This window comes from Tamandua tetradactyla, chromosome 3 (assembly GCF_023851605.1).
Source record: "Tamandua tetradactyla isolate mTamTet1 chromosome 3, mTamTet1.pri, whole genome shotgun sequence".
NCBI lineage: Eukaryota > Metazoa > Chordata > Mammalia > Pilosa > Myrmecophagidae > Tamandua > Tamandua tetradactyla.
In genome coordinates this window covers 17,152,405-17,168,011 of record NC_135329.1, presented here as the reverse complement: position 1 = coordinate 17,168,011, position 15,607 = coordinate 17,152,405, and the positions used below count along the sequence as shown (strand labels likewise).

General features: G+C 42.1%; 1 long non-coding RNA gene across 1 annotated transcript; it reads right to left on the bottom strand.

Annotated features, from left to right (window-relative positions):
• Positions 1-2,453: 2,453 nt before the first annotated feature.
• On the bottom strand, positions 2,454-15,605 carry LOC143677068 (uncharacterized). Its single transcript, XR_013172369.1, has 3 exons — positions 15,475-15,605; positions 15,012-15,149; positions 2,454-2,711 (listed from the first exon to the last, which is right to left on the bottom strand). It is a non-coding gene; the product is annotated as an uncharacterized LOC143677068 (long non-coding RNA).
• Between the last annotated feature and the right edge of the window lie 2 nt (positions 15,606-15,607).

Sequence of the window (15,607 nt, the reverse complement as noted above, 5' to 3'; positions counted from 1 at the left end):
GGTGCCCATGGCAGGAGGGAACTATGGGAGCAGCCCCTAGGGCAGGGAAGGGTGCAGGGGAGGGGCTGAGCTAAGGGCTTACTTAGAACCCACGGCCCTTCCTTTCCGTGGATTGCCCTGCTACCTGGCACTTAAGGGGGCGCCGCAGGAGGGTGCTGCCCCACAGGGTGCTGTTTTTGCACCACCTGATTCTGAGCTACCTGTAGAGGGGAGAGGACAGGTCTGGGGGAGGCGGGGGGGAAGCTGGCCATAGAGGACGCAGCCCAAAAGGGAACAAGCATTTGCCCATCTTCACTGGCTTTAAAAAAATAATAATAAAGAGTTAAAATAAACACTCCAGAAACCGCGTCATGGCTCAGATGCATCTATGAAAGGGAAGTCTGGCTGTGAGACCCCCACACATGCTGACTGTGATCCTGCTGTGAGGGCCCTTCCCCCATGGCAGGCGTCTCTGCTCCCCGGGAGTGGGCTGGGGTCAGTGCTCTGAGAATCTGGGGAGACCTGGGTGCTGGGCCCAGGTCTGCACGGACTGCATGACATTGGTGAGTTTGAAATCCCTCTCTCCTGGCATATGGCAGGCACTGTCCTAGGTGCTGAGGAACCCCAGAAGAAGCTAGTGGGTCCCTGACTTCCAGGACATTGTGGCCTAACTCCTGCTTGGGGAATGTGACACCAGGAGGAAAAGATATTGGGGTGAGGGGGGGAGACAGAAGAATGAACACCAACTGAAGACCTACTGATTTCTTCCAGCTGCCTGGGCCTTTAGGATGAAGGTGTCATTCCATTTCATTGATGAGAAAACTGAGACTCAGAAGTACCTAAGCCAAATCACAGAAGTGGGAAGAGGCAACTTCAGAGCTGATTTCAAGGCCCTCACCTCCATGTCCCGGGGCCGCCAGGGGCAACCCCTGGAAGTCATTCTGTAAAGTGAAGACTTAAAGCAGACGTACTTAAAGGACCCTTGCAACTTTCATAAGCCATGCAAACACCAACTTGGCCTTCTAGACCTCTAAACCCTGACCTGACCCCTTCTCTCTCCCACCAAGTCCTTTGGATCATCTCTTGGGCCCCCAGGGAGGGGGTCATATGGCCGGGGGAGTCCACCCAGCGTGGGTATGGCAGGGGAAGACTCTGGCTGGGGGCCATTCAGAACCTAAAGCACCGACCCTTCATAATGGCCCTTCATGGACCCAGAGAATGAGAGGGAAACAAGACCAGAAAATGTAAAAGGCTTTCAAACGACTACCTCCCTTGGCGACCATGTCCCACATTCAGTGCCTGAGTCACTTTCTCTCCATCTAGAGATGGAAGAAAGGAAGAAGGCAGCGTCTAAGAAATGCTCCTGGCCAGACCAAGCATGAACTGGCCACAAGCTACCTTGAGGAACCCTCCCTTGACATGGGTGCTCTGAACAGGTGCAGATATTGGGCTGCAAGAGGCGGGACATACACCAGGGAGGACCTGAGGACTTGGCCCAGACCACAAAGACAAAAACCCTCTGTGGGCTCTGGAGGCCACGGGGGGCACAATATTTCCTGAGCATGTTGAGGAGAGCCTGGAACCTGCAGGCCAGGAGGTGGTGGTTGACATAATTCAGGTGCCGAGTCACGAAGCGGTGAAGAGGAAAAAGTCAGCCCAAAAAACACCAGGGCTTGTTTGTTTTTTCTCAAGCATGTTATAATCTTAACTGTTCGGTTATAGCTATAATTTTTGCATGCCTGATTCAAGCCATTTGTATGAAACCAAGGGAAAGTTTTTCCTGGGAGGCCTTTCCTGAGCTAAACAAAATCTCCTTCAATCTCAAAGTTCTGGGACACCTGCTTTTAGAACCTCTGACCAAAAGGCCTCAGCTTCCCAGCAGTCCTTTGCCCTTCACTGCTGCCTCCCCTACATGGCCCGAGTGCAGGAGCCAAGTGAGGGCCACTCATGCCCTCCCATTTCCCTAATTTTCACGCTGAAGCCTATTCAGAAGACTAGATTTGAGGTTTGAAGGAGATTAAGTTGAATGGCTCAGATTCCTGAGGGTAATTGGAAGTCTTTCTCTCTGTAGAGTTGTGCAAATGCAAGTGTGAGTGTGTGTGTGTGCATGCATGTTGCTGGGGAGAACACCTCATTTCAGAAGCTATCGTAAAGAAATCATAAGCCATAAGCCCCCATTTTTACCCCTGGTCATGAAAAGGGCTGTATATGCTGTGTTAAGCAAAAGAGCAAAACTTTCAGGAAATTCATACTCCTTGCAACTCCTCTCCTGCCACATCACAAACCTTTCAGAGATCAGACAAGGGGAAAGAAATCAAGAAATTAAGTCCTGTGCACCCAACAACCATAGAGCCTTGTTCTGGCCATAAGGCCAATTTTGAGCTCCAACAGGCAGGAACTGCTTTTGCTGCAGCCCCCACATCTGTGGCTTCAGATGTTAGAAAGACACACGACATTTCACCAGCAGGGCTGGGTGGAGATCAGAGGTTGGCAGTGTCTTACCTGGTTTGGAACACCCATATCCTGTGGTGAGGTACTGAAATCCACCCTCTGGCAACCCCTCCCCATACCCAGGCCACCCCTAGGTTTTGACCCAGAAGCCAGCTTGCCTGAGTCTTTGCCTGCAGCATGACAAGGGAGAATGTAGTTCGTTAGAACTGGGCTCAAATCCTGGCTCAAACACTCTCTGTCCTGGAGTAAGCTATTTAAACTCTGGGCTTCTGTTGACTCATCTGTAAAACAGGAATTATTATATATACACAGCTTGCAGTTTACTGTGAAGATTAGAACTAACATGCATGCCCGGCATATACAGCCCCGAAACAGTAGCTGCTATATTATTCAAAGAAGGTTTTGGAGGCCAACAGTGCTGAGGGCTCCACCAAGTAGCAGCTGGGTCATTACGTCCTAGTTAGTTAACCTCTTGAATTCCAAATTCCTCCTTTATAAAACAGGGCTGATGTATAAACTCTGCACGGCTGATAAATAAACTCTGCAAGACAGAAAAAATCAACTGCAGTGGCTGGAATAGCATGGGCACTGAAATATTAGTTCATTCACATACTCTCTTCCCTCTTCAAATTCACACCACCAATAAATGGCAGAGTCAGGTCCAGAACCCAGGTCTTCTCAACAACGGGATAAAGCTGGTCCGAAGTCACAGCCACCGACTCTTGTAGCACATTCGTGCGCCAGCAGGTCAACTGCTATCCCAGAGGTTATGGAAGGAGTCCCTATATGACTCCCCCTGGAGTCCCCAGAGTTTCTAGACTCAAGGTAGGGTCTAAAATGGGTACCCAGGGTTTAATTCAGCTTGCAGATGTGGTAGGAGGGAAGGGGGAGAACAGTGCTTCTACAGAAACTTTAGCTGGTCCTTAGAAGGATTGAGCCAATGATCCCAACCATTTCCTAAGTATGCTGCTTCACCCGCCTGGACCCTGAAGGGCATTCGGGTTGGTACAGGCTGCCTTAAAGCCTTGTTTCTCAAAGAATGGCTTGTGAACCAAGAGCAGTTGCCTCGTCTGGAAATTTGTTAGAATGACAGAATCTCAGGCTCTCTTAGACAAAATCTGCATTTTAACAGGATCCCTGGCATTTCTTCGCATATTGGAGTGTGAAAAGATCTGGAGTGGGTATGCTTTGACTCCTAAGATGGGACTGGTTGTGAACAGTGCCAGACGGTCATTTGTGCTGTTCTGATGGCCACTTTTGTAAGCTGTAAGCGCAGGGCATGGACCCTAGTAGATACTCGATAAGTATTTGCTGATGATTGGAAAGAAACAAAACAATGGGTATACTGTGTGAATGTGTGTAAGCCTGTCCCAATTAGGTAGTCAATAAATAACTTTTAGATGGTGTGGTGGTTTGGAACCGTAGATACCCCAGAAAAACAGGTTCTTAAACTTACTCCATTCTTGTGGGTGTGAGTCCATTCTGATGAAGTTACTTCAGTTAAGATGTGCCCCAAGATTGAGAAAACCTTCTTGACCAAAAGGTGGAAGAGGGAAATGAGACAAAGTGTCAATGGCTGAGAGATTCCAAACAGAGTAGAGAGGTTATCCTGGAGGTTATTCTTATGCATCAAGTAGATATCATCTTGTTATTCAAGATATAATGGAGAGGCTGGAGGGAACTGCCTGAAAATGTAGAGCTATATTCCAGTAGCCATGTTTCTTGATGATGATTGAATAATGATACAGCTGTCACAATGTGACTGTGTGACTGTGAAAACCTTGTGTCTGATGCTCCTTTTATCTACCTTGTCAACAAAGGAGTAGAACATATGGAATAAAAATAAATAATAGGGGGAACAAATGCTAAAATAAATTTAGTTTGAAATGCTAGTGATCAATGAAAGCAAGGGGTAAGGGGTATGGTAGGTACAATCTTTTTTTTTTTTCTTTCCTGTGTTCGTTTTATTTCTTTTTCTATTGTCTTTTTATTTCTTTTTCTGAATTAATGCAAATGTTCTAAGAAATGATGAATATGCAACTAAGTAATGATATTGTGAATTACTGATTATGTATGTTGTTTTGTTTATTTTTTAATTAATAAATAAATTTAAAAAAAAAAAAAGATGTGCCCCAAACTAATCAGGATGAGTCTTAGTCCTATGGCTGGAGGCCTTTATGGGCAGAATGAAATACAGATAGGAGAAAGTCCCACAGGGAGAGGCCAGAAGCCAGACATCAACAGAACCCAGAAGAGAAAGAAGAGCCCCCCATGTGCACTGTCATGTGACAGAGAAGCCCAGGACCGAGTCTCACCAGCAACCAGCCCCAGCATGCCAGTCTTTGGGAAGATAGCCTGACCTTGATGACACCTGGATTTGGACTTTTTCCCAGCCTCAAAACCATGAGCTAATAAATCCTCACAGTTTAAACTAGTCCATTGCATGGTATTTGCTTGAGCAGCCTAGGAAACTAAAACAGATGGATATAGAGGGATGTGGGTTGAATTAATAGTATTTGAGACCACATGAAATGCAGTTGGAATCAGGTTGTGAGCAAGATATAAAAAGTTTCTGAGGACAAGAAAGTAGAGGGCCTGTGTATTGCTCTCCCAGGAAAGGCCCAAAGTCACCTCAGGTGCAAGACTAGACTCAGAGAGGCTCATCAGAGAAGACACAGGGCTTCTAGGAGCAGCAGACAAAGGAGAAAGGAATTATAGAAGCTCAGACCCCAGGAGGCATTTAGTAAATGGATTAAAAACCCAACTTGTGGATTCCGGTCAACAAAGATGGCAGCATAAGATGATCTGGTGTGCTATTCCCAACAACAGAATCGTTGAACAGCTAGCGAAAACTGGCAGAGACATCTTCCCCAAAGCTCTGGAAAACACTTAAAGGGTTGCTATAACTAGGCAAGCACCAAATCAAGAAAACAAGCTTTAAAAATAGTAGGAGAGGGCAGGTACGGTGGTTCACTAGGCAGAGTTCTCACCTGCCATACTGGAGACCCGGGTTCGATTCCCAGTGCCTGCCCATGCTGAAGGAAAAAAAGGAGGAGAAGCTCGTGATGCCTTTGCTGGACCCTTCCCTGCTTTCTCTCTGGTGCAGCGTGGAGCGAGCCTGTACTCCCTTTGTGGGTCCCTGGCCCTGCTCAGGTGGGAGCAGAGTAACTCCTTAGCACACAGTGCTGTGCCTGCATGCCAGTGACAGTCTGAAATCAGGTGGCAGCATGAAAGGCTGAACCAGCAAACGCATCTCAGGCTTGCCCTCCCAGAACTTGTCCTGCAAGCAGAAGCAGCTTAAAGTAGAGTGAAAAACAATTGGGGGTGGGGGATGCAAGGTTAGTTCAGTGGTTGAATTCTCGCCTACCATGTGGGTGAACTGGGTTTGATTCCCAGTCCATGCACTTTCCAAAACAAACAAACAATACAAAAAAATTCAATAAATGGTGCTGCAATAACAGGATACACACATGGAAGAATAATGAAATGTGACCCCGCCAAACAACATACAAAACAATTAGGTCAAAAAGGCCTGGAGCACAGAATTACCTGCTTTAAGTCATACAACAGAGTGCCTAGGAAGGGGAGAAAGTTTATTTCATAGGGAGTAAAGGTGGGGGTGGGGGTGGGGGTGGTAATCAAATTCCTGTAAACAGGGGAATTCCTAAGGCCAAAAGCAAGCACAAGCCCTGGACAAGATGCAGGCTCAGAAAAGACAGTGAGGTCCCTGCACTTCACATTTGCCTCAAGCTGATATTCTTGATGGAAGGACTAAACTTTGAAAGAGAACACCCTCAGATGCAGAGTTGTTTGCAAAGACTGTGAGAGATTTTTTTTTGCATTGATTTGTTTGTTTTAGCTCCTGGCACTCAAGGAACTCTCTATCATATCACTAGCTAGATCCAAACTTAAGAAACAAAATAGCTCAGGAACTAAACCCGAGAGTTCAACACTTCAAAATATTAAAATGTACAGTGTGCAACAAAAGATTACAAGACAAAGAAACAGAAAATGATGGTCCATTCAAAAGAAAAAGAAAGAATTCAGAAGGCATGAACAAAGAATACCACACTCTGGACATACAGGTCAGAGACTTAAAAAAAATATCTTTAAAGTGATGAAAGAAAACACATGGAAAGGACTAAAGGATACAAGGAAACAATGAAGGACAATGTTAGACTCTCAATAAAGAGATAGAAAATTTAAAAAGGAAGCAAACAGATATACTGAGTTGAAAGCCACAATAACTGAAATGAAAAATTCCATAGAGGGTCCCAACAGCAGATTGCTACTGGTAGAAGAAAAAACTGATGAACTCAAAGACAAGGCAACTGAGATGACTCAAGATGAGGAGCAGAAAGAAAAAAAACATGAAAAAGTGAACAAAGCCTAAGAGACCGGTGGCTCACTATTAAATATATCAATACATGCATTATGGTAGTCCCAGAAGGAGAAAAGAGGCAGAGGGCATATTCAAGGAAATCATGGCAGAAAACTCCCCCAATTTAACAAAAGATGTGAACGTGCACATTCAAGAATGTCAACAAATCCCAAACAGGATAAACTTGAAGAGAACCAATTACAAACCCGTAGTAGTCACATCATCAAATATCAAAGACAGGGAGAAAGTTCTGAAAGCTGCAAGAGAAAAGCAACATATGACATACATAGGAATCCTAACAAGATTAAGTTTGATTTCTCATCAGAAACCACGGAGCCAAGAAAACAGTAGGATGAAACACTTAAAGTACTGAGAGAAAACAAGCGTCATGAAGAATTTTATACCCAGTGAGATTGCCTTTCAAAACTGAGGGGGAGATTAATGTATTCCCAAATAAACAAAAGCTGAGGGACTTTGTTACCACCAGACCTGCTCTATAAGCAATGCTAAAGGAAATTCTTAGACTGAAAGGAAAGGACACCAGACAGTAAATTGAAGCAGAACAACCTACAATAAAGGTAACCATTTGGGTAAGTATAAATGCCAATACAATTGTACTTTTTGGTATGCAACTTCACTTTTTACCTCTTAAAGTTCTAAAGTTAAGATGGATAAAAAGTAATGATAGGGAGGGCCACGGTGGCTCAGCAGGCAGAGTTCTCGCCTGCCATGCTGGAGACCCGGGTTTGATTCCTGGTGCCTGCCCATGCAAAAAAAAAAAAAAGTAATGATAAATTTATGATTTTAGGCATACATAGTATATAAATATATAATCTGTAACAAGTATGAGAAAAAGGTGAAAGGACAAAGTAGTATAGGAACAGCGTACATGTAAGCTACTGAAGTTAAACTGTTATCAAATCAAACATGATTGTCATAGATTTATGGGGTGGTAAATTGTAATCCCAGTGTAATGAAAAAGAAAATACATGCAAATTATTTTCAGAATGAAATGAGAAGGGATTCGAAATAATACAATATAAAAAATCAAATAAATATGAAAGTAGGCATTAAAGGAAGAAATGAGGATCAAAAACTGCATAAGACTTGCAAAGCCCAAACAGAAAAAAATGGTAGAAAAAAGTTGAGCATTATTAGCTGTTACTTTACATGTAAATGGATTAAACCCTCCAGTCAAAAGATAAGAGATAGACAGAATGGATTAAAAAAAATAATAATAACCCTATATATGCTGTTTATAAGAGACATCTTAAATTCAAAGACAAAAGAAGGTTCAAAGTGAAAGGATGAAAAAATATATACCATGCAAATGGTAACCTAAAGAGATCTGGGATAGCTATTCTAATATCAGGTAAAATAGATTTTAACTAAATAACTGTTAGGAGGGACAAAGAAAGTTGCTATATACTGAGAAAGGGGTCAATTCAACAAGAAGTTCTAACAATCATAAATATGTATGCACATAACGGCAGAGCCCCAAACTATATGAACCAAATATTGACAGATTTGAAGGCAGAAATAGATGGTTCTAAATTAATAGTAAGAGATTTCAATACACCACTTTCAATAGTGGAAAGAATATCTAGACAGAAGATCAATAAGGAAATAGAAGACTTGAACAATACTATAAACCAACAGACCTAACGTATGTAGAATATGTCACCCCACAGCAGCAGGACGCGCATTCTTTTCTGGTGCACATGGACCATTCTCTAGGACAGACACATGTGAAGTCACAAAACAAGCCTCAAATTCAAACATTTTGAAACCGTACAATGTATCTTCCCTGACCACAACGGAATAGAGCTAGAAATCAAGAACAGAGGGAGAACTAGAAAATTCACAAATAAGTGGAAATTAAACAACATACTGTTAAACAATCAATTAGTGAAAGAAGGAATCACAAGGGAAATCAGGAAATACTTTGAGGCAATGAAAATGAAAACAAAATATACCAAAATTTATCAGATGCAGCAAAGGCAGTGGTGAGATGGAAATACATAGCTCAAAATGCTTACATTTAAAAAGTAGAAGAGGGGTGCAAGGGTAATTCAGTGGTGGAATTCTTGCCTGCCATGCGGGAGACCCAGGTTCGATTCCGGCCCATGCACCTCCCAAACAAACAAGCAAACAAATGAAAAAAAACAAATAAACAAAAACTCAGCAAACAGTGCTGCAATAAAGGGATACTCACATTGAAAAAGAATGAAATGTGATCCCTGCCATACAACATACAAAAAAAAAAGTAGAAAGATCTCAAATCAGAGACCTCTCCTTGCAAAACTGGAGGATCTAGAAAAAGAAGAGCAAACTAAACCCAAATTGAGCAGAAGGAAGGAAATAACACAGTTTAGAACAGAGATAAATGAAATAGAGAATTTTAAAAAGGAATACAGAGAATCAATGCAATCAAAAGTTGGATCTTTGAAAAGATCAATAAAATTGACAAAGAAAGAAAGAGAGAGGATGCAAATAATGAAAATCAGAAATAAAAGGAAGGGCTTTACTACTGATCTCAAAGAAATAAAAATAATTTTAAGTGGATACTATAAACTAGTGTACACCAACAAATTATATAACCTATAAAAAGGACAAATTCCTAGAAACACACAAATTACCTATACTGATTCAAAAAGAAGATCTCAACAAACCAATAACAAGGTGAGAGACTGAAACAGTCATTCAAAAACAACAAAGAAAAGCAGGACCAGATGGCTTCACAGGTGAATTCTACCTGTCAGTCCAAGAAGAATTAACATTAATACACTCAAACTCTTCCAAAAAAATTAAGAGAAGGGAAAACTCCCTAACTCATACTCTGAGGCCAACATCACCCTATTACCAAAGCCAGATAAAGATAACACAAGAAAAGAAAGCTATAGACCAACATCCCCTGTGTATACAGACACAAAAACCCTCAACAAAATACTAGCATGTCGAATTCAACAGCATATTAAAGGAATTAGGCACCATGAGAAAGTGGAATTTATCCTAGGTATGCAAGGGTGGCTCCGTATAAGATAATCAACTAATGTAATATGCTACATTAATAGAACAAAGGGGAAAAACCCTCAGGATCATGTCAATTGATGAGAAAAGGAAACTGAAAAAATTCAACACCCCTTCTTGATAAAAACATTTAGAAAACTAGGAATAGAGAAAAACTTCCTCAACATGATAAAAGGCATATATGAAAAACCCACAAATAACATTGTATTTATGGTGAGAGACAAAGACTTCCCTCTAATTTCAGGAGCAAGATAAAGATGTCCACCGCCACCTCTGTTAGTCAACACTGTACTGAGAGTTATAGCCAGGGAAAGCAGGCAAGAAAAAGACATAAAAGTCATCCAAATTGGTGGCTCAGCAGGGAAGAATGCTTGCCTACCATGCCAGAGGACCCGGGTTCAATTCCCGGTGCCTGCCCATGTTAAAAAAAAAAAAAAAAGTCATCCAAATTGGAAAGGAAGTAAAACTTCCCCTATCTGCTGATGACATGACCCAATATATGGAAAATTCTAAAAAATCCACAGCAAAACGACTAGAGCTAATGAATGATTTCAGCAAAGCGGGAGGGTACAGGAGCAACAGGCATGTGTTTCTGTACATTAGTCGTGCACAATCTGAAGAGGAAATCAAGGGAAAAAATCCATTTACAATAGCAAATAAAAGACGCAAATATCTAGGAACAAATTTGATCAAGGATGTAAAGAGCTTGTATACAGAAAACTACAAAACATTGCTAAAGGAAACCAAAGAAGACCTAAATATGGAAAGACATTCTGTGTTCATGGATTGGAAGATTAAATGTTAAGATGTCAATTCTACCCGAAGCAATGTACAGATTCAATGCAATCCCAGTCTAAGTTCCAACAGCCTTTTGTTGGTAGCGTATAAATGTGAATTCCAACATTAAATTTATGAGGCAGGGTAAGGGGCCCCAAATAACCAAAATTTTCTTGAAAAAGAGGAAAGAATTTGGAGGACTCAGGATGTCCACATTTTATAATTTATTACAAAACTACAGTTAGCAAAATAATGTGGGACTGCCACAAAGAATGACATATGAACTAACAGCATCAAATTGAGAGTTCAGAAATAAACCCCGACATCTGTGACCAACTGATGTCTGACAAGGGTGCCAAGTCCACTCGATAGGAAAGAAGTCCCTTCAACAAATGGTGCGGTAAAAACTGGATATCCAGATGCAAAGTGGATATACCATATACAAAAATCAACTCAAAAATGGATTAAAGAAGGGGTGCATGGGTGGTTCAGTGGTAGAATGGTTGCCTTTCATGCGGGAGACCCGGGTTTGATTCCCAGACCATGCACGCAAAAAAAAAAGGATTAAAGACCTAAATATAAGAACCAAAATTATTAAACCCCTAGAAGAAAACAGAGGGGAGCATCTTCAGGACCTTGTGTTAGGCAATGATTCTTTATGCTTTACATCAAAAGCACAAGCAACAAAAGAAAAAATAGATAAATGGGACTTTATCAAAATAAAAAAAAATGTTTTATACACCAAAGGACTTCATCATGAAAGTGAAAAGACAAACTACAGGATGGGAAAAATATTTGGAATCCACATCTTATAAGGGTTTAATATCTGGACATATAAAGAAATCCTACAACTTACAACAAAGAGACAAACAACCCAATTTAAAAATGGGCAAAAGTCTTGAATAGACATTTCCACAGAAGATATAAATGGCCAAAAAACTCATGTAAGGATACCCAACATCATCAGTCACTAGGGAAATGCAAATCAAAACCACAGTGAGATACCATTTCATACGCACTAGAATAGCTATTATCACAAGAATGGGAAGAAAGTGTTGGAAAGGATGTGGAGAAATAAAAACGCTGATTCATTGTTAGTGAGAATTTAGCATGGTACTAGCTGCAGAAAACAATTGCTGGTTCCTCAGAAAGTTAAGTATGGAATTACCATATGACCCAGCAATCCCACTTCTAGGTATAAACCCAAAAGAACTGAAAGCAGGGACTTGAACAGATTTTTTTTTTTTTTTTTTTTTGGCACGGGCAGGCACCGGGACTCAAACCCGGGTCGCCGGCACGGCAGGTGAGAACGCTGCCTGCTGAGCCACCGTGGCCCGCCCTTGAACAGATATCTGCACACCGATGTTCACAGTGGTATTATTCACAACTGCAAAAAGATGGAAGCAACCCAAGCATTCATCAACAGATGAACTGATAAATAAAATGTGGTGTATACATACAATAGAATATTATTCAGCCATAACAAGGAATGAAATTCTGAGACATGTGACAACACAGATGAGCGCCATGTTGAGGACATTATGCTGAGTGAAATAAGCCAGACACAAAAGGACAAATATTGCATGATCTTGATATATGAAATAATGAGAATAAGCAAATTCAGAGTCAGACTCTAGAATACAGGTTACCAGGAGCTGGGTTGGCAGTAGCAAATGGGGAATTAATGCTTAAAATTGTACAGATCTCTGTTTGAAGCAATGGCAAAGTTTTGGAAAGGGACAGCAGTGATGGGAGCACAACACTGAATGGAACGAACAGCACTGAATTATATATTTGAATGTGGTTTAAAGGAGAAATATTAGGTTGTATATGTGTTACTAGAATAAACATTAAAAAAAAATAAAACCGGGCCGCGGTGGCTCAGCGGGCAAAGTGCTTGCCTGCTATGCCGGAGGACCTCGGTTCGATTCCCGGCCCCAGCCCATGTAACAAAAACGGAGAAACAAAATACAATAAAACAAGAAAATGTTTAAAAGATGTTTCCCTTTCTTCCTCCTTTCCTTCCTTCTATCCTTCCTTCCTTCTCTCTGTCTTTCCTTTAAAAAAAAAAAAAAAAAAAAAAAAAAAAAAAAAAAAAAAACCTGTATAAACAAATAATGAACTCAAATGTAAACTACAGATTATAGTTAATAATACAATTATAATATTCTTTCATCAATCATAAAAAGGTATCAAACTAATGGAAAGTGTTAATGATAGAGGATACTGTGCAGGAAGAGGTTTATATGGGTATTCTATATTTTCTGCATGACTTTTCTGTAAACCTACAATTTCTCTAATAAAAAAATTAAAAAAGAAAAAACAAAAAACTTGTGCCAGAGGCCTCTGAGGACATTACTGTATTCATAGCAATGACCTGGAGCTACTGGAAAGATTAAATTATGGTTTTTTCTTCTGCTTAAGAAAGTCAGAACAGCATATATTTTCCAACAGATTTCCACTGGAAAATTATTTGGCTTAGAACAATAACTCCCTGATGATGTTTATATGAACAAAGGGTACCAAACATATAAAAATTCTGCTGTTGGGTAATCATTGTTGGTTCATGTCATTTCAAATTGGCTCTGAGGTTGGGTTGGGAATTTATGGAGGAATCTAATACAAAAGCGTCCAAAGGATTTCCCATCATTCAGGAGACACAGGTCATAGGAACGAGGCTAAGGGACTGCTGGTGGTCACTTGTCCCCGGGGCATGGCGCTCTACCGGTAGCCGCCCAGCCTCAGGCCAGGATGCCAAGGAAACCTTCATTTGTTCCTCTCCAGGCAGGAGGCCCAGGGCCCAGGGAAGCCTCACAGCCCCTTCTAAGTACGGGGCTCCTTCCAATCACTTTACTCATTCACTCATTTATCTCCCAGCAGGTACGATGATTTAGCATTTTCCAGATGAAGGAACTGATGCAGATAAATGAACAGATCTATGGATGGTCAGTAGCGATTCTGCTCAACTCCAAAACCCATGCTCTTGCCACTCACAATACCGCCACCCCTGTGTTACTCTCTGTAAGCATTTATTTCATATCCACTAGGTGCCATGCACTGTCCTAGGTGCTGTGCTTATTTCATTTAATATTTCAAAAAAGAATGTATTATTATATCCATTTTGGAGTCAAGGACACAAGGACACAGTGACATTAAGTAACTTGCCCTGGACACACAGCTTAACCCAGGCAATCTGACTCAGGAGCACTCACTCCTAACCCCACTTGAAGCTGCTTCCCGGAGAGTACTTCCCTAAAGCACCATAAACGGGGAGGAGAAAAGTCCTGTTTACATTCCAGGAAGTCTGGCTATGGGATATTATTTTCAATTGTGACTATGTGCATGATAAATTAAAATCCACGCTGTCAACATCCGAGGTCTGCTTGTGCCCGACATTGCCCTGAATAGGTCCCTGCCCTCCTGATGCCTCTAGTCTAGAAGAGGGAGCTGGCTAGCAAGAAATGAAGGGAAGAAATGGGATTACAGCCATCAGGAATGTCTTTACAGGGAGCAGAGGGACCCAGAGGAGACAGTGGTTAAGAACAAGAGAGAATATTAATTAATGACCACACACATTAGCAAAAACTGCAATTCACCACTGAGCACACAACATCTGTAACTCAACAAAAGCATTACATTGTTGAACCTGTAAGAATGAGCACAAAAATAAAGACAACTTTTACTCAATAAGAATCGTTGTGCCTACATTGCCTACCATTTAGATTTTATAGTTTGAATGAGGCTATACAGTATGTGAAAAGTGGTGCCCCAAACCCCACTTTTAACAGTAATACTGTATTCATATGATGTATGATTTCAAGGCCTCTCCTTAAACGTTATTTCATTCAATGCTCATAAAAACTCCCAGAGATAGACCGGCCAGTAGGTTTCTATCACCAACTTGCAGATGAGAAAACTGAGACTTAGAGTCTTAGAAGAGACCTGTCCAAGGTCAAAACAGTAGTAACTGTAGACCTAGCCCCCAAATCCTTGACTTTCAACTCTATGTCCAGAGCTGTGTCCACCCCCTGGGGGTATTAAAGCCACTACAACAGACACAAAGGGACCAGATGAAGTCCTCTAATCAAATGCACACTGATTAAATGCATTTTAATGCATTAATACCACAAACCTCATTTTTATTGGTGTGGTTTCTGCTGCTTCATTATTGACTGCCAATTCTCCCTGGTATTAAAAGGCTGGACAACACAGAGACACGACAGTCAGAGCTGTTCATTGAGGCATTTTCCCAAACTAGCCTGATGACAGGACTTGTCACACAGATTCCAAGGGCCCTTCCCCGATACCCTGACTCAGCATGGCTGGGCTCTGGCTCTGGAATGTGTGTTCAGGGCATTGGTAGTTGACAAATTTGGGGATTTTCAAGGCCCACCTCAAATTAAATCCACACGTTTCGGCTCTCCAGGCCCCTTTTGGAGTTGTTCACAAGCACCTAAATTGAGCGTGTGTCTCGTCTTTCTACCCCAAGTGACGACGACAGGAGCGGTCACGAAAGGCAGCAGGAGAGGGCCTGGAAGGACGGACAGAGGACAGGACGGCTCAGGCTTCTTCCCGCCAAATGCATCAGCCCTGGGCCGGGGATACTTGTGGGAAGGTCTAATGTAATAAAATCCTGGTAGGCTCTTGAGGCTTAAAATTTAATTTTTTACTTGAGAAACCCTGCTTCAGCTGAATTTGCTAAACTGCTGCTGCTGCGTTCTGGAAAAGTAACACTGAGGTCGTTCTCGTTACCGCTCTGCAACCACCCGCCAGATCTGCGGCCAAACTGGAGGATAACTGTAAAGCGACCGGCCCTTTGTAAAAGGGAGCGGGGCCCTCCTGCTGGCTGGGCTTGCCTGGTGCCGAGTCTTGCCTTCTGGTTACAACACCCCGATACTCCCCAGGAGGAAGGGCCCTTCCGCCACGATGACTCCACCTGGGGTGGACCGGCTGACCCCGCCCCCTTTCCCAAGGTTAAATGAGTGACTC